At 29.2% G+C, this 19121-nt stretch overlaps 1 protein-coding gene across 2 annotated transcripts in view; it reads right to left on the reverse strand.

Annotated features, from left to right (window-relative positions):
• Positions 1–19121, reverse strand: part of LOC145259772 (KAT8 regulatory NSL complex subunit 1-like) — a 143036-nt gene that overhangs the window by 105382 nt on the left and 18533 nt on the right. Inside the window, exons 1-2 of one of the 2 annotated variants that reach the window (XM_080117516.1) lie at positions 16027–16318; positions 2515–2628 (exon numbers count right to left, since the gene is read on the reverse strand). The gene's annotated coding sequence lies outside the window, so the exon portion shown is untranslated. Of the gene's footprint in view, positions 1–2514; positions 2629–16026; positions 16319–19121 lie in introns of those variants that run through there. The other variant, XM_080117517.1, reaches the window with a different exon arrangement.

Genomic DNA, 19121 nt, shown 5'->3' on the forward strand with positions numbered 1-19121 from the left:
TACTTGTTTGTCAGCATGCTCACTTTATGATCATTATCAAGAAAGCTTTTAGAAATTATTGTTCATCCTTTATAACATCATAAAGGATAAATGGCTTTTGGCAACTACTATTAATATTTACTCATTATGATGTAATCATTTATAATCTCATTTATTTGCAAGTAAATGTATTTCTTTCCAACAAGATCCAAAGAGATTTTCCGTATTATACTAGACCACCCATCATCAATCCACTTGATCAGTATTGGTTATATCTAAAGACTAAAAATCTACAGATTTTGTCTGTTTGTTTGTTTCTGTGCACACTATGATGTCAGAGAGGGATAACATTCACTTCAATGGAATTGCAAATTACTGCATCCTTTTTGCATGACATCCTTAAAAGTGTAAAGTATAAGGAAAATGCTTTATGACATCAAAAAGGGATCACATCATTCATTAAAACAAGGATGATGTCATCCATTAAACATTTAAAATAAAACTATACAATGAAAAATATTTCTTCATTTTTGTAGAAGTATATAGGGAAAGATAAACATACTTTGTCTCTGCTTAGATTAAATATTGTGCTAGTTTTGTCTATAAATACAAAATTGGAAAAGATAATCCCATAGAAATGTTTACAAATATAATTTTTTTTTTCTTTAATTACTTTTTTCGGGGAAGTCATCATTTTTGAAAAGTCAGGATATGTTTGTATAACTTATTTTTCTGAATAGATGATGAGACTGTCATAAAAAATGAATTTATTCACTAATAAATAAAGATCTAATTGCTTGAATCTGCAGTCTATTGTTCAAATATATATATGTAGGGAGAGTTAAAGGAATTAGAGATTCTTTAAGAGGAGACTTATCAGAATAATGTATAATGTAATAGCCTTCAAACACAACTCCTTTATTTTAATAATATTTTTGTGTAACATGATAGACGAGAGACGTGTAACTTAACATAAATTACTGATGATGATTCAGAGTCATAAAAAGTTAAAAGAATTATCAAAATGCATTTGGTTAGGAATTTCGGAAATTAAATTTTATGTTAGAACTTGGATTATTTATGACCTCATTTACCAGACACTGAAAAACAAAAGAGGTTTGTAAAATAATTGGGATCAGTTATTAGAAATTTGATAAACAAAACGTATTCACAAAACTATCGGAATTGAAACTAATATGGAAAAATATGCATGATGTAAATTAATGACATAGTGTAATAGAAAAACAGAAAATGTTCAGTTAGTACGCATTTACAATGCCTTCCTATGGGATAGAGTTAGACACTAGGGTCGTTTTTTAACGTGGAGAAAAGGTACAAAAATAAAAAATTGTCTCAGTCGTGAAGGACTGTTCCTTCACTGAAAGAGAACAAGAAATGAAAGTGCAGCATCTGAAGAACAGATACAACACTTTGAGATATTAAATCTTTTATTCAGGCTAAAATCACAAAGTAAGTTCCAACTGAACAAAAAACTTAGGCACAAGGCCAACTCAAAGGGGAGGAAAAAAGGGGGGGTCGTTGGTCATCCTCGTCACTCCAGAACTAAAACAAAAGTTTCTCTTAGCTAGTATTTTCTTTCATCATAATACTGCATTCACCCTTTCATACTGGGGCACATTCTACTTACAACCCAATTGTTTAAAACATATTACACTTTGATCTTGACAAAAAAGCCAAGTAGAGAGATGCAGAACACCAACTAAGTTTACTGAGACAGCAGGTCACACACTGGCCAACAGACAGTAGCACAGAGCAGCTTCTCAACTGAGACATGAATAAATCATCAATAAAAAAAAAAAAGTAAACTTTGTTACAACCAAAAACAAAGTTGTACATGTTTTCGTTTTAAGGCAGTCTTTCAGATTTGAAAACCCTCTAATTAGTACTACACTACATTTGCTTTATTTTTCAATTTATTGCTGATTAATAACTTGAACAATTGCATTAATGATACATAAATATGAAAGGTAAAAATTAAAAAATGAATAAAGTGGATAAAATATTAATTAAAAGGTATTATTATAGATTAACACCCCCCTTATCCAATTAGATTCTATTTTGGGGGCAATTATGTATGAATACTCTGATTAACATTGAAAAATATTAAAATTTAGAGTGGGAGATCAGTTTCATATATAAATGTAATTGTAAATTGATATCTCATTTTCAAACGATTCTTTAATTTTTTTTGCCATAAGTAATATCATTAATTTTAAAAAAAATTTTTTTAAGGCTATTATGTATGATATGTGATAAAATATTTAGTAAAATATCTAAAAAAAAATAAGCACGGAAATAAAGGATCATTTTAACATTAAATTCGTAAACTGATCCTCCCTCAAGTTTAAAATACTTTTTTTCTTTGTTCAGTAAAGTTTTTAAGCAGTTTACACATAATTGCCTTTAAAAAAAAAAAAAAAGTATATTCTATTGGGGTAGGGGGTGATAATGCATAAATTTACCAATTAAAATATGAACAAAATGTTTGATTAAATAAAGCTAAATATTACTCACATCAAGTTGAGAAAGTGTTATTTGATGTCGGTAGTTCCAGTTAGAATTTTCATTTTTACTAAGATTTCTCCCATCGGATGCAATGTCACATAGAAACAAGTGGAAGAATTCATCCTGAAAAGAAATAAGCAAAAAGAGATTTATATTTATGCCAAAAATTTATACAAAAAAATTAAATCAATAGAATTGCCTGAAAAACTCTACTCCAGTGTCTGGATATGGAAATTGAAATGTAATACATCCAAAGAACAGTGACAAAACTAATGAAAAGAGTAAAAGATTACAACGAAAGGTTGGAAAGATTAGGATTAACTACTTTACTAGAAAGTAGGAACACAAATTGGAACTTTCAAGATCAATTAATTAGGTTAAGAATTTTTCTTGGATTCCCCTGACTTGTTCTCTTCAACTATCTCTGTGAGCAGATCATTCAGGTGGCATGCAAGCTATATATCTACAAAAGTTTACTTTGTTTTTTTAAACCATGTTTTTAAATTTGACCAGAAATGTGAGAAATTATAATGGATTCATAATGCCAAATTGGTTGGGATTGTTGTTATTATACATTCTGAAAACCGAATAGTACTAAACTAATGTTATTCTGATAACATTCTCTAATTAAACATATCAGAACATTTATATTCATATTTTCATGTTTTTCTTAATTCGTTTGTGAATAAAAATTGAACGCATGTTGTTTATACTGTGCTATGACTAATACTACAACTGCTGCAGTGCTGCTGCTACTAATACTAACTTAATTTGACCAAACTCGAAAAATAAACATTTTTTTCAGGTAGGTCCTTTTAAATTATTATCAATTACCACGGTCCTACTCAACATAAAATAATACTTTTAATTGATAAAGATAGTAAAAAGAATGATTTATTTACTAGTGGGTGTCCGATGAATTTTTTTTTTAAAAATGTTCGATACTCGTCATATTAAAGTCTTATTTTTTAATACAACAAAAAAGAAATGGTCAAAAATATTTCAGACACTTGACAGTATTAAGATTAACACCTCTTCTGATTGGTTTCCAAATTTCATAACGAAATTCTTCATACAATCATAGTATGGGCCTTTAGAAAACAGGGAGGGTCATTATAAAACCTTACCGAAAACGCCATTTTATGCCGTTCACATTTTTATCACTTTATTTGCTTAAAACTCTTAAAATATATAATGTAAATTCATATTTATTAATTCATTTGAAAGTATATTCATTTCCGAACAAAACAGTAGTAATTTGAAGACTTGAGTGCTTTGGTTTGAAAAATATGGCTATTTTAGTAGAACTACCTTGAAATCTGTAATTATCCAAAGCGTTTTTTTCGTCCGTGTGTATTACTAGTATGTATGCTGCCTTTGAGCAATGGCAACTGCACAAGTAGAAGTAAACCATCGAGGAGGGTGGAGTTTGCTATAGAATTTCGATGTGGGAACATGTGCTTCAATTGCTACTTTGAACCATTTGGTGGTTTTGTTTGCCATTAAAAAAATTGATTATGATTAAATATACAAAATTCAACAACCTTACATTTGTTGAAAGGTCACAAGTATTAACTAAATTGTTTACCCTTAAAACATCCTTTTCATAAAAAGGTGACAATGTATAAATCTCACAAGGAAAAAAAGACAACGACTACACTACTTTCACTAATGGAATTAACAAACACTTCAATGATTTCAAATTATCAGCCTTGAACACTAACAATTTTAAATGCTTAATCTCTGCACATGCGTTAGTATTGAATATGGATACAGAAATCAGAAGGGTTCTTTAAAAACTAGAGAATGAACTTGGTTTGATGCTTCAAAATATCGCAGACACTTGCCAATGTTTTAGTTCACCAAAATTCAAATGATACTGAACATCTGTAAAATGAAAATGAATTCATTAAGTTGTCTCCTAAAACTGTTTTCACTGCAAGCAATTGCATTGATACAAAGATTGTCTTCATAAAATAAAAATAAAAAAAAGAGTTTTAATTATGATTACATGAGACACAAAAGTACACACTGCAGAGTTAAAACAAAATTTAAAAAAAAAAAAACTTAATTAAAATTGCTATAAGTGGCAAAGTTAAAAACATAAAGAAGTTTCTTCAAGTAAGAATATTAACTAAAAATATTAAATTACAGCTTGATTGTCTCAGATTTGGTTGATAATAAATCTTCAAACATGAAAAAAAAAAATTGGAATATGCTGAGAACAAAAAAAAATTAGCCAAAAGTGTGGGGAACAAATAAAATTTATGGGTGAACTAATCACTAACATAACATTAAAAGGAAAAACTTTGAAATTAAAAATGTATGAGATGAATAACTCAAACAACCTTTCAGCAGCAATATCCAGATTGAAAAACATTTTTGATAATCACAGATTTCAAGGTGGTTCTACTAAATAGCTATACTTTAAAACCAAAGCATTTTAAGTCCTCAAAATATTACAACTTTGTTCGGAAATGAAAAGCTTTTCACATGCATTAATAAATAATAATTTCCATGATATATTTTAAGATTTTTGAGCAAATAACGTGATAAAAATCTTAACACTATTTTTTATATTTTTCAAGCAGAAAAGTTAGTATAAAACATTTGCCCTACCACTGACTTAAATAATAAGACCAACCCCTAAAAATGCCTTCCCTTGAATGTGTTGTACCATTAATCTAAAATGATTCCTGAACTCTGTTGCTAACACAAAGTCTGAGTGGCAAGCTCCCAGCCTATAAAACCCTCTTAAAACTACACATAATCGATCATAATCTAAAAAAGCAAACCAAAGAAAATAAAAAATAGGGTTCTAGTAACCCAATGGTTCTGATACTGCACATTCCTTTTAGCTAAAGCCTTTTAGTAAAAAAAAAAAAAAAAAAAAAAAAAATAGTGTTAAAATAAAAATGAAAAATATGAAGGGAGTGGTTTCAGACTTTGATGATTTGGTATAGAATAGGTACATGCAAAATGAACAGCCGATGCTCAAAATGTGTAGACATTTTGACTCCTCCCTTTACTTAAAAATTCATCAAATATCAGGAAATTAACCAATTTTAATGACATTTACATTATTTATCAAATAATGATCACGGAATATAATGAACCCATTATTTTTTATTTGAATCTTAGTGGAAATGTATTATTTTGTTTAAATAAAATCACCTCTACTAAAATTATGGTTTTCAGTAGTAAAAAAAGAAAAATGAATTTATTTTTGCGTTTTTATGAAAATAAAGCATTGTAAATTGTAACAATAAAAAAAAGAAAAATTAATTTTTTTCAGGAACATTACGAAAAAAGCTCCTAAAGTCTGTCAATATAACTTGAAGAAAAATTGACTTCTCAAACTATTGATATTATCAATGAATTAAATATTGTTTATTTAATATTTTCACACAAAAAATTACAATTGCAAAAAATACTTCTTTTAATGCTTTTTTAGATTATATTTTTCACATAATTTTTATTTGTAAGATTCTAATATTTTCCTTGCCTGAATGAATGTGTAACTTTCAGCTTAACATAATTTTTATAACCTTGAAAAATAAAAAAAGTTGAAAAAAATATTTAAATTAAAAAATGGTAAAAATTATACAAATATACACGATAGGAATGTATGGATGCATGGCTGGAAAAAAAAAGAAAGAAAACCAGCACTCTCTACCTCCCTCCAACTACCAGACGTCATTTTCTGACATCCCTTTGACTTTCTGACATTTTTGGCTTCCATAGAACGCATTCTTAGACGGTTTTGTTTGTTTTTGTTTGTGAAAAGCCAGAATTTCTCGCCTTTGGGGGCTAATTAAGCTATTTTTGTACAAATAAGGTGTGTGCGTGTTTTTTTATTCAATTCAATATCTTAAGATTTTACTAATTATCTTTGAAATAGACCCAGAAAACTAATATTTATCTTTCAAGGGATTTTTACAATGAATTTATTTAACTTGAAACTTTAACTGAACTTGTCAGTTTCTGAATGTCGCCGTGAAAAAATTTTTCATTATAACTTTTTTTTCATGCATACAAATATTTTTTTTTTCCTTTTGGAAATTAACTTTAGGCTTTGATCTTTCAAATACAACAAAAAAGTAGTCAGAAACTTACAAAAAATATGATAAACCAGCTTTCAAAACTATCTTTTTTCCACTATTATTGCCTGTACCTAGTATAGAATGTCCCATTTTTGAATTTCCAAATATTTATGATACTCTCTAGTGATGTCATAATAGATCCTCTCTTTATAATTTATATTATCCACTTCTCACACAATTTCTCTTGTCATTCGTCCTCCCTCCCACCATCTAAAATATTCATATACAGAGTAAAAGTGTGCATGGTGATAAGCAAGATAGCAGCAGCAATAGAATTTTAGTAGTACATTTGACCTCCCCTCATGGTGTATGTTTGTTTGAAAGCAGCAGCCTTGATGATCAATAGTTATTGATTACGAGCATGGTTTTATCTAGATGAAACATCATATAGGATTTCTTCCCTATTCTCTTTTAGTTTGATGGATGGTCATCATTTTGTGACATCATCTACTATTAATCTGTTTTAATTGATGACATAACAAAGCAATAAAAACACTTTTCCTTGTGATTTTTTCCTTTAAGGTTTCTTGACATTTAGCCCTTTCACATAGATTTGAATGAACAAAATTAGAAATTATAATCACAATTAAAAAACAGATTTCATAAAGTTTCAAAATAAAAACACAGATATGAATTGAAAAAAAATCCTTGTAAAAAAATAGTTGTCAAGGTTTCCAGTATTTAGTTGTAGTATAAATAAAATAAATTGCATGAAAATTTATTGTGTTGGTGGGTGAGGGTATTTCTTGTATCAACATAACTTTAATAATTACACAATTTTGGACTCTTTTGTATTTTAAGGTCATAAAGTAACTATAACCTTTTATTGACAAGAGATGATAACTTGATTCAATAACACACAGTGTCATTTTATATATATATATATATATATATATATATATATATATATATATTGCCACCCCAGACTTAGGGTTAGTATTTGGATTAATGCTTAATGGCGTTGGGGGTGGAGGGCTCAAAAAAAAAAATTTCCTTTCATCTCCAAAAACAAACCAAACACAGACAGCATTATTTATATTATTCAAATTAACTAATGAATGAAACCATTTGAAATTAAAGACAATTTGTTTGCTTTGAATATTTAATGAATAAAATTGATGTTTTTGTTATATATTTTCTGATTTTAAAATATTTTTTATTTTCAGTTTATTTGTGCTTTTTGCACTTTTCAATATAAAATTAACTTTAACGTGTAGTATCTGTTCTGATACTATAATTTATTTTGTTTTAACTTTTGTCCCAATTTAAAGTGCTCCTTTCTGTGGAGACAGATTTTTCTCACATTAAAAACCAAGCTTGTGTTTAATTCGGCCCTCAACTTAAATATTTGCCAATTTTACAATTTTTTTTTGTTTGTTTATTTTTATTTTTCAAATTAAACTTTATAGGGAAAATCTAGCTCCTTCAAAATGGGCACTCTGAATTGAAACAAAAATTGTCTTAGCTTAAAAGGATTTTTCCTTCACTGATCGAGGACAGAAAAGGTAAAGTACAGTATCAGAACAGGTACTACACTTTAATGATAATTATATTTTTTAATAGTAAAAAAATAAAAAATAAACTGAAAAGAAAAATATTATAAATTTGGCAAATATTCAGAGTAGACGTAAAAATAAACATTGGTTTTAATTTGTTTAATATTCAAATCAGGGGATTTTTTTTTCAATTTCAAATGAATGCCATTGATTGGTTAATTTAAATCACATAAGACAAATGTGATTGGTGGCAGACAATAGCAGATACAAAAGTGCTGCTGACCAAAGATTAACCTTAGTTTCAATGTGTTTACAAATTCCATCATTTATTTTAGAAAGTTAAAATCAGTACTCCTATAATTTTTTTTTTTGTGTATTGATATTCATATTAAAAACCCTTTTTTTATATTTATTTAAAAAGAAAATACAGCTTTGTTATATATGGGTTGTGGAATTTCATTCATCTGCAAAAGATCTAGATAATTTGCATATTCTTTTAAACATTTATTTTAATTAAATCCCTATTAGTTTTTTCAGTTTTCTTATGGGATGATCATTTTCAGTGTAATTATATTCATGCAGATATTCTACATGATCTATACTTGCATAATATTTACATAAAGAGGTTATAGTAAATACAAATCTCTTTCTATATATATTTATGTATATGTATATATATATATATATATATATATATATATATATATATATATATATATATATGTTTGTTTTAAAAAATTTTCCTACCAAACTCCTGTCAGTCTTTGGTCTACCGACATGAAACTTAATATATAGGTTATTTGAACCCATGCAAAACTTTATATTTGGGTTTTAGTCAGGGAAAATCGGTGCAAAAGTGTGAAAATTAAAAAAAATAGAATTTGCCAGGTGAAGGTTGAATAACGGCATTACAAATATGCATGCGTAACGTAATAACTATTAGTTCGTGTTTTAATTTTTAGCCTTGCAACAAATATGTCTTCATAGACCAGGAAAAAGTAAATCGTGTTTTGATTCTCGGTGGTGGCGCACAAGTCATTTTTATTTTTAACTTCTAAATCATTGCTATATATTGGGTCCAATATAATCTATCTATATATATAAATTTGTATTCCTGTCTGTTTGTTTGTTTGTTCACAATTTGATTAATATATACAAAAGAAAGATGGTGGGATCCTTCTACCGCTCCAGAAGATATCTCACTACTGATGCAATTCTCTATCTATATAAAAGCCAAGTACGTTCAAGGATGGAATACTGTTGCCATATCTGGGCAGGAGCTGCTAAAAATAGCCTATCCTGCCTTGACAGAGTACAAAATAGACTTTGTGGCTTAGTGGGGGATGCCCTTTACTCTACCCTGCAACCTCTCTCCCACAAAAGAGACGTTGCCATGGCAGGTGCTCGTCTAAACTCCAATCTCTGGTCCCCCCTCGCCAATCTTTCACGAAAAACACCCGTCTAGCTGAATCCACTGTGAAAAATTTCCCCCACTCTTTATCTGTGCCTAAATCAAAACGTGGATTCCATGAACAAAGCTTCTTTCTTAGAACTGCATGCTTGTGGAACTCTGTTCCGTCTGCCTGCTTCCCACCTGACTACAACTTGGATGTGTTCAAGTCCAACGTTAACAAATTCCTAATGAACCGCCCCCTTAAGTAAACACTTCATCAAATCTCCACACTAACGTAATGTACTTGCAATAACCCTTATCCCTGAGTGGCTTCCGGGCCTTGATAAGTGGTAACCACTGTGTAAAAAAAAAAAAAAAGGTTCCTTACTTTACTCTCATTTATTTCTATATATAGCATGATTCTTGCAAACTAGATACAATAAAGAGATTATCTAATTTGCATATTACATTAAGAAAAAGCGATTTTATTAAATAGAGGTATCTTAGTTAATGTTTCTAGTGAGAGAATTGTTATAAGTGTTCTATTTAAAATCGTTATTTAATAAATTTTAAACAATAATTATATTGATAACATATTTAATTAAATTGATTTGGAATTATTATTCCAACATCGATTTTTAAAAATCTTTGTTTAGAATTATTTGCCCCCTCGGAACATAGGCAAAAAATAAAAACTATCACCTAATAAAATAATCTCAATAAATTTCTAGCTTGAAAAATAATTCCGAGTAGCTAGAAAAATGTTTGGCTTTTATTGTTGTTTTAAATATTCAAAAAAAAAAAAAAAGCACTTACAAAAAACTGAAGAAAAGATTTCATGTGTTTGTTTTCATTATTCTATAAACAGCTATACAGAAATCGGTAAATTTTTTACGATGTGACCCACCTAAAAAAAATAAAGATCTACTTTTTTGACCTAATATGTTTAAATAGCCTTTATAAATAATATGTAAGAAATTTTGAAAAGAAAGAAAATTAACATTTTAGAGTGGGGGATCATTTTTCCATATTAATTTAACATAAAATGAGCACCAACATTTTGGCCACAAAGTGTTCAACAAGACATGTCACCTCTAGCATCTTTTCAAGTTTGGCGATCGAGAGGGAGGGACAAAACATGACAAATACAATTTGTTTTTTTGTTTTATGTGGTGGTGGTGGGGGGGAATTACATTTAAAACATAAAATAACAGTAAATTTAATTAATTTTTATGAGACTACTCTGTACTTTCACCTAACAATTCCATAAACAAACCGAACCCCAAAATATGACAAAGACAAATTACATAGGGGGGGGGGGGATTACAATGACAAAAAATTTCATTTGTTTTTGGAATTAATTTTTGGTAGATCTTCATTTTATTAGGGGTTCTGCCTACTTGGCTAATTTTTTTTTTTTTTGTGACGGGCATTCGCTGCTATTTTTATTGAAACAAAAGTTGTAATGATTTATTTTTAATTATATTTTTTGGAGGGGGGGGGAGTCTTTCCAGTGCTCAATATCCTTCTCTTTGTATCCCTTCAGTCGAAATATCTGGTGGAGAGAGTATCACATACTTATTTTTTGGGGCAATATTTTTATCCGTTCTTTTATTTTTGAAATTGTTGTGGGGGTATCCACGTTGCCCATGATGAAAATTATTAGTATAGCAGGTGTGTTCCAAACAGAACTTCATGTCAACCCAGGCAACGTCGGGTACCCATGCTAGTATATTTAGAAAAGTGAAATTGTGTGTGTGTGTGTGTGTGTGTGTGTGTGTGTGTGTGTACATTTCCCTACAAAACTACTCTTGTCAATTCTCAGTCTACAGACTCGAGATTTGACAAAGAGTATTGAGATTTAGGAAAATCTTTTTAATCGGTTTTCGGCCAAACATTTGCCTGTCAAGGGGTCAAAGTTCAACGATTTGGCCTTTGAAAACTCTATCAAACTGCTCTGCCAATTTTGGGTCTAAACACTTGAAATTTTAGATATAGCTTACTTGGACATGGATCAAACTTTTGAATTTGATTTGAGCCCAAAATAATAAGTGTTAAGGGGGTCAACATTGGGGTCAAAGTTTTAAAAAATTTGACCTCAGCGGTCTCTACCAAATTACTCAACTAATTTTTGGTTTAGACATTTGACATTTTACATCAAGTGTATTCAGACATAGGGCAAGCTTTTTAATGGGTTTTTGGCTGAAAATTTGGCTGCCAAGGGGTCAAAGTTCAAAAGATTTTACCTTTGCGGTCTCTAGTAAACTATTCAGCAAATTTTGGGTCTAAACATTTGAAAATTTATATAAAGGGTATTCAGACATGTAGCAAGCTTTTTAATCAGTTTTTGGGCGAAAATTTGGCTGCCAAGAGGTCAAGGTTGAAAGAGTTGACTTTTGTAAACTCTACTAAACTCCTCTGACAATTTTGGGTCTAAACACTTGAAATTTTAGATGAAGGTTACCTGTATACGAGTCAAACTTTTTAATATATATATATACATATGCACATAAAGTTATGAACAGTACATAATGCCCAAGCAAAGCCAGGCTGAACTGCTAGTATAATAATAAATACAAAATCTGCATTAATGAAAATATCACTTTAAGCATATTTTATGACCGGGCAATGCCGGGCAACTTAGTAGTATATACACAATATCTTAGTTTTAGTTTTATAACAATTTGGTTCAATTTAATGACCAAATAATTTTATGACTAAACAATAAACCATAATAAAATTTAGTTCAAAATCAATCAAGATAACAATTTGGTTTAAAAAATAAAGAGAAACAAAAACATACGGGCAAAAATGGTCAGATAAAGATAGGGGAGGGGGGGGGGTTAGTTTTGAAAGCCAATTTATCATAATTTTTTGTAGGTTTCCAACTACTTTTTGATTGCATTTTAAAGATTAAAACCTAAACTTAATTTCCAAAAGGAAAAAAATATTTGTACACGTGAAAAAAAAAAGTTATGAAAAATGTTTTCACGGCGAGCTAAACAATTCAGCTAAATTTTGAAGTTAAATAAATTCATTGTAAAAATTCTTTAAAAGATAAATATTAGTTTTGTGGGTCTATTTCAAAGATAATTAGTAAAGTCGTAAGATACTGAATTAAAAAGAAAAAAACCTTGCTTGTACAAAACATAAATTAATTAGCCAAGAACCGAGTGATTCTGCCGTTTGCAAAACGCAACAAAAGTTTTGTAAACACGGAATATACGAAAGCCTAAAATTTCAGCCAGTCGAAAGACTGAAAATGACGTCATGTAATTAAAAGGGAGGAAGGGGGATGCTAACCGCCCCCCCCCTAGAAATGCAATCGTACATTTCTATTCTGAACGTTTGTATAATTTTTACTATTTTTTAATTTAATTATTTTTCTATATTCCTGTTTTTAAATGAAACTTTTTTTTTAAATTATTGTTCAATATTATATAAAAATTATGTTACGCTGAAAGTTTAACATTCAGTTAAGCAAGGAAAATAGTAAAATCTTACATATAAAAATTATGCGATTGCTATTATAATTTTTTGTGTGAAAATATTAAACAAATAATGCTTAATTCAATGATAATATCGGTAATTCGAGAAATTAATTTTTCTTCGAGTTATATCGAATTCATTAATACAGACTTTAGGGGTTTTTATCGTAATTTTCCTGTAAAAATTAATTTTTTTTTTAATTGTTATATTTTACGATGTTTTATTTTCATAAAAAAAGCACAAATAAATTCATTTTTTTTACTATTGAAAACCATAACTTTAGTAAAGGTATTTTTGTTTTTAAACAAAATAATACATTTTCACTAAGATTTAAATAAAAATAATGGGCTCAATATATTTTGTGATCATTATTTAATAATACTGAAAATTTCATTAAAATTGGTTAATTTCCTGATTTTTGGTTAATTTTTAAGTAAACGGAGGGGTCAAAATATTTATTCATTTTGAGCATCAGCATTCATTTTGCACGTACCTAGAAACAAAAATGAAAGTAAAGACTCCTAGGCAACGTCGTGTTGATATTAATAATTGTCAGTAAACAAAAAAAAAAAAAAACAATTAAAACCTCAACAAAATATTCCCCCGAATTTTTTTTTTTTTTTTTTTAAATCACGGGTAGCGGGGTAGAAAATACGTCAATAGTTAATACAGAGATACATGAATAACATGAAAACTTAAAAATTGCCACGTTAGTTTAAAAATGTTTGGAGGATTTTTTTCTCCAAAATCATTATTTTAAGTGACAGTGAAATCCGTTTCGATATTCTCCAAGACTTATTTTTGGTTGGAGCCTACAATCCCTGCATTCTCTGTGCTAATTTCTTTTAAAATAAAAATGAGATTCTACTGTTTTAGGGAGATTACATGGAAACATCATGAAAAGTAAATGGTTAAAAAAAAAAAAAAAAAGAAAGAAAAGAAAAAGAAAAAAACTTTGTGCTTCCACAGAATTTGAACCGAACCAAGCAAACTTTTACCAAACCAAGCCTAAAACTTCGTTTAGGGTTAGGTTAAAAAAAAAAAAAGGGGGGGTTCGATTTAAGTTTTGTAGAAGTAAGTACCATCATATATTAAACTTTGGAAGAATCACTTTCGCGTGTACATTTAATGTAAAATGATTACTCACTTCCAAGTCATGATCACTCATTTTCGAACGCGAAATATGTAACGTTTTAAAAGGGAGAGAAATTAACCATTTATTTTTATTTTAAATCATGTGTTAGTATATTACAAATAACGTTAAAAACATTAAGTTATACGAAAATTTATCGTGCAGGTCGCCGAAATGAAGACTAGATCAGAAAAATATAGTTATTATCTTTATAAATAAACAGAGAAAGAGGTACACGATTGTCGATAAGCCACGGTCATAATTTTTGGAGTAAATGACAGCTATAAACTTGACTTATTGTCTCCCTTAGCTAGCCTCTTGATTTTTTTTATAAAGATGACGACTATATTTTTCTGAACGAGTTTTCATTTCGGCATGTCACGTTAACAATGCACAGAATTTGTTATAACTTGTTTTGTTTTTTTTTAACTAAAATATTGTTTTAAGTAAAATAAACAAATAAAAATTGTAATAAGTTGTTTAGTAACAATGCCGAAAGAATGAAATCTAGATGATTTATGTGACAGGAATAGAAATGAGTTTAATGACTGGATAACATTAACATTTTCATGATTCTACAGAATTTAAATCGAATCAAAACGACTTTTGCCGAACTAAACCTAAAACTTAGTTTAGGATTAGATTGGGGTTAAAAAATAAAATAAAATAATTCTGTAGAAGTCAAAAACATACAAAAAAAGTGAACATCGCAATTTAAAATGGAGACAGCATCAGTAACAATGATTCTTAAATCTTAAAAATAAAAAAAATTTAAAAAAAAAATAGGTACTTACGCTACGCACGCACTTATGTTACCGTGCTGAAATAATAACAGTTATTATAACACTATTTAGAAAGCCATTCTCAGCATGGAGAGGGGAGGGTCTTTTGTAATTATTCTGTACTTTTACTTAACAATTTAATAAAAAATGATATCGTAAAACTTGAATTTAATTTGAAAATTAAAAAACTAGCGCGTAACATAAGTGTATAAGCACGAAAAAAATGTTTAAATTGTAAAAAAAATGTTAATGTTTCCAAATCGAAGACTAGAACAAAACTACATTAAATTAATCTAAACTCGTCAATGCAGTTTGAAATTGCGTCCAGATCTTCAAGTTAAACATTTCCAAGTTCGATACCTAAAGATTACCAAGTTTGGAATATAAATAAATGAATAAATAAATATGCATTTGAAGAAAATCGGAGGTTACCTCGGCTGAAACGTTGTCAACAAATAACCTCAGAATATTAATCCGTTATAATACATAAAAACAAAAACGAAACCATCCATCTAACCAAAGAATTATTTTTAAAGTGAATATTTCAAATGCAAGGGGTTATAATTAAGAATAAGATTAAAATCGATTATTTTAATCATTTATATATAATGTATATAAATGATATGATACATATAAATAAAAAAAAAATAAAAACAATAAAGATCGAAATTTGGTTCAACTTAGGAAAATAAATTTTTCCAATTTTCTATTAAGAATCGATTTTATTCTATTATAAATCTGATTAACTTTAAAACAACACATTGATTCTCCGCGCAACACATTTCAATATTTACTTTTTAAGAACCTTTTCCTGTAAGTTTTACTCTGTTTAAAAACATTTTTACATTATTTAATTTAATCGAAATACTCGGATTTCAAGTTTTTATAAACAAATTAAAAAGATCAAATCTAAACAGAAATCCACTTTGACTTTTCCACAAGAGAAGTGAAACTTTCTCAGCTTTTGTGGGAGAGATTGGTGTTCCATTTCGTGATTTCTCCCTAACCACTTGACATCGTATATTTAAAGTCGTTCGCTGTAAAATAAAATTAAAATCATAAATAATAAAATTAAATTTCTCTTAAATTAAATTCCAATCTGTAGTTATTTTTCTTTATTCCTCACCTTTTCTTGATCTTCTTTCGGAGCGCATTTAAACTTCGTCCAGATTCAAAATATGTTTAAATTTGCTGTAATTTTTGTTTTTTTTAAAGATTTTTTCTATTCGATTTGATTCTAGGAACAGAAAATAAATAAATAAATAAATATCCCTTATGTATTTTTTCGTTTTGTTTTAGATGTAAAAAACTTAAACTAAAATAGTGATTCCACTGGTATTTTGCGGGATAAAACTAAACTATACAAGCGACAAGAATTAGCAGTAGACATCATCATCATCATTATGATGATCAGAAACAGAAAATTCGAAAGAAAAAACATGGGGCCGCTTACATCGTATAGATAATATTAAAAAAACATTAATGTTATATATAATTTAAATAATTAATTCAAGGGATAAATAAAATATAAGTAGTTTTTAAACAAAATAGTATAAGATTAAAACATGGATAAGCTTTCTTTTTTTTTTTTAAAGACATTAATTTTACGTTATCTTATTGAATAAATTCAAACAAATTAAAATTACCCAAATGTTTTTTGTCATTATCTTTTTAAAGGATAATTAAAATATTTCTTGATATTTGACTGAAAAACATTCCTTGAGGCGAGAGATAAAAATAAAAAGTAAGCAGGACTAGTTAACTTTGGACACTTATCTGACATCCTTAATGTGCTTTTTTGAACTGAAGTTGCTTGCACCCGGCGTTGCCTGGGGATATGCATAACAACGTAGAAAAGTTTTTAAAAATGTGTGCAACATCATTTTTTTTTTTTTTTTCACCTCCTCTTTTATCTCTTTTTACATTCCCAATCATGTCCCTTTTTTCCGGCAACTAAGTCGATATAATAGAATAGAAGAAAAAGAAAGAAAACTTTAGTAGCTGACTGAGAGTTTGACCTAGTTTCAATGTTGTTGCGCTTATTTAATCCTTGGTACAGTGCAGTACTGCACTGCAGTCATAAGGCAATGGGCTTGCCATACAAATTGAAGGGGCATCAGATTATCCCCTTTCTCATGATATTTCCCAGTAACTAGGGCTTATATTTGAATTTTTGCAATATACAATTAAGGAGTTACCCCCGAGCATCACCAGATCTCTGCAGTGACCCTATGCGAATGAATGTTATAGAATTTTATTTGTTTTATTATAACCAGCCAGGGCTCAAACGGAATCCAATAATACAAGGATTATAAGTGTATCTCGTATAGTTTCTGAGTTCTAACTTGACAAAGAGACAGGCCCGGCTTTGTTTGATATAATAAATAAGAATAGCACTGTGGATTCCTTGTTTTTGTTTTTAAAATACAAGCAACCAACTTATTTTTAAATTGTCAATTAAAAATGAAATAAGACTTGCGATTAAACTTTGTCTCACCAAACCTCCACATAAAATTTGTGAGGGTGGCAAGCGGCCTTCTCAAACTACGGAATTGGAAAACCAAAGTCCGTCGTTCACAATCACACAAATTTGTGTATTTGTGTACATTATCTGTCACCACTTTGTCATTTTACAACTTTTTCACAAATAATGAATTAATAATTAATAATTGGTGGGTAATTATTTACAGTGAAACGGGCTTTGGCAGGGGTTCATTGCTAAAAAAAAAAACTTCTTGTTTCTTAAAAACGGTCTGTTAATAATAAATAAATAACATTTGAAACATTAAGTTATGACATGGATAAAACAAGATGACCGGGAGGGGGGGGGGAGTAAAGTGGACGACCAGATACATAAATAACATCAAGAAGGGATATAAGTCTTTACCTTTTTTCTTTTTATTAGTTTTTTTTTTTTTAAGGGTAGCATGCTCTAATAAGGCACAGGTTTGCAAGTTGCAATAACTTGTAGGTGTTCAAAAGAAAAGAATACAAAAAATAAAAAAGGCCGTCTAGAAATAAAAATGGTAAAATTTGAAGCTATCTTTCTTCTTGATTTATATATCAGCTATGTTTCTTTTTCCGGTCGTCTTCTTTTGTCTGCGTTTCACAAAACGATCAAACTTTCTATGTATTACTGTTTTTAATCTTTATTATTTATTCTTTATTAAAACATGGTGAAGGAGAATGGTCAATATTCACCGATGTCTTATGTGTCTGTCGTGGTTTGAGCATAGGTAAATATCTCCCAACCCTCAACAACAAAAATAAATAAATAAAAGGTGTCAGAAATTAGCAATATGAAGACTAGTTTCAGCATTTAATATAGAAATTTATTGAAGAAAACATCACTTTTGTATATGTGTGCATTTGTGCTCTGTCATCACACAGGAGAAAACATGTTAGAGTTTGATTTTAATTTTGGAATTAAATGGGAGAGTTTTTTTCTGGCCGGAGGGAATAATTTCCTTTAAAGAAATAGGAGCAAAAAGGAATTAAATTTCTTCTTAGAATAATCGAATCCAATTAAGGGTAAATCCTTTCCATGCAAATATGTCCAAGTCAATTGTCCAAGTAATAATTCTGCTCAACTTGAAAGAGGAGTAATGTTGAGCGGCAAAAACATATTGTTCCTTTTAGATGAGTCATGTGTTTTTGGCACCATGTTGCTGGAACGACCAGCAAGGAGAGAAAGAGGCAAAGAGAAAAAGATGCGCGAAATCATATTAGTAATTTTACGTCAATGAGACAGAGTCGAAACAGTACATTGTTCATTTATGATACTGCGTCCTGGACTGAACTGAATGGAAATCTGCCTCAACTGGTTTGAATTTCGCACACAGCACCTTTTATACACTTCTGGGTGGCTTTCAGTGAAGGTTGTTAGAAAAAGATTTTAGAAAAGTGTTTTCTTCGAGTGTTGATTGGACAGAAAATAGATACCCTGTTACGTGGTATTGCCTTGTCCTACATCCGCGCGAGGAGGCACAGTTTACTTTTTACTTCTACAGAATTTACATGGGTGACTACGACAAATGTACACATAACTGAAATGTTCCTTATCCATGCATTTTAATGTATTTGGCATATCACTACAATGGTTTTAAGTAAAGAAACAAAAAAGTTGTTTGGGAATGTTCTGGACTTTTTTTCTTAGTGGGATCTCAGAAATGTGACCAGTGATCAGTCAACCATTGTTTGTTTTAATCGCATATGTAACAT

The sequence above is a fragment of the Euprymna scolopes genome, chromosome 35, assembly GCF_053919585.1.
Source record: "Euprymna scolopes isolate OS-2025 chromosome 35, ASM5391958v1, whole genome shotgun sequence".
NCBI lineage: Eukaryota > Metazoa > Mollusca > Cephalopoda > Sepiida > Sepiolidae > Euprymna > Euprymna scolopes.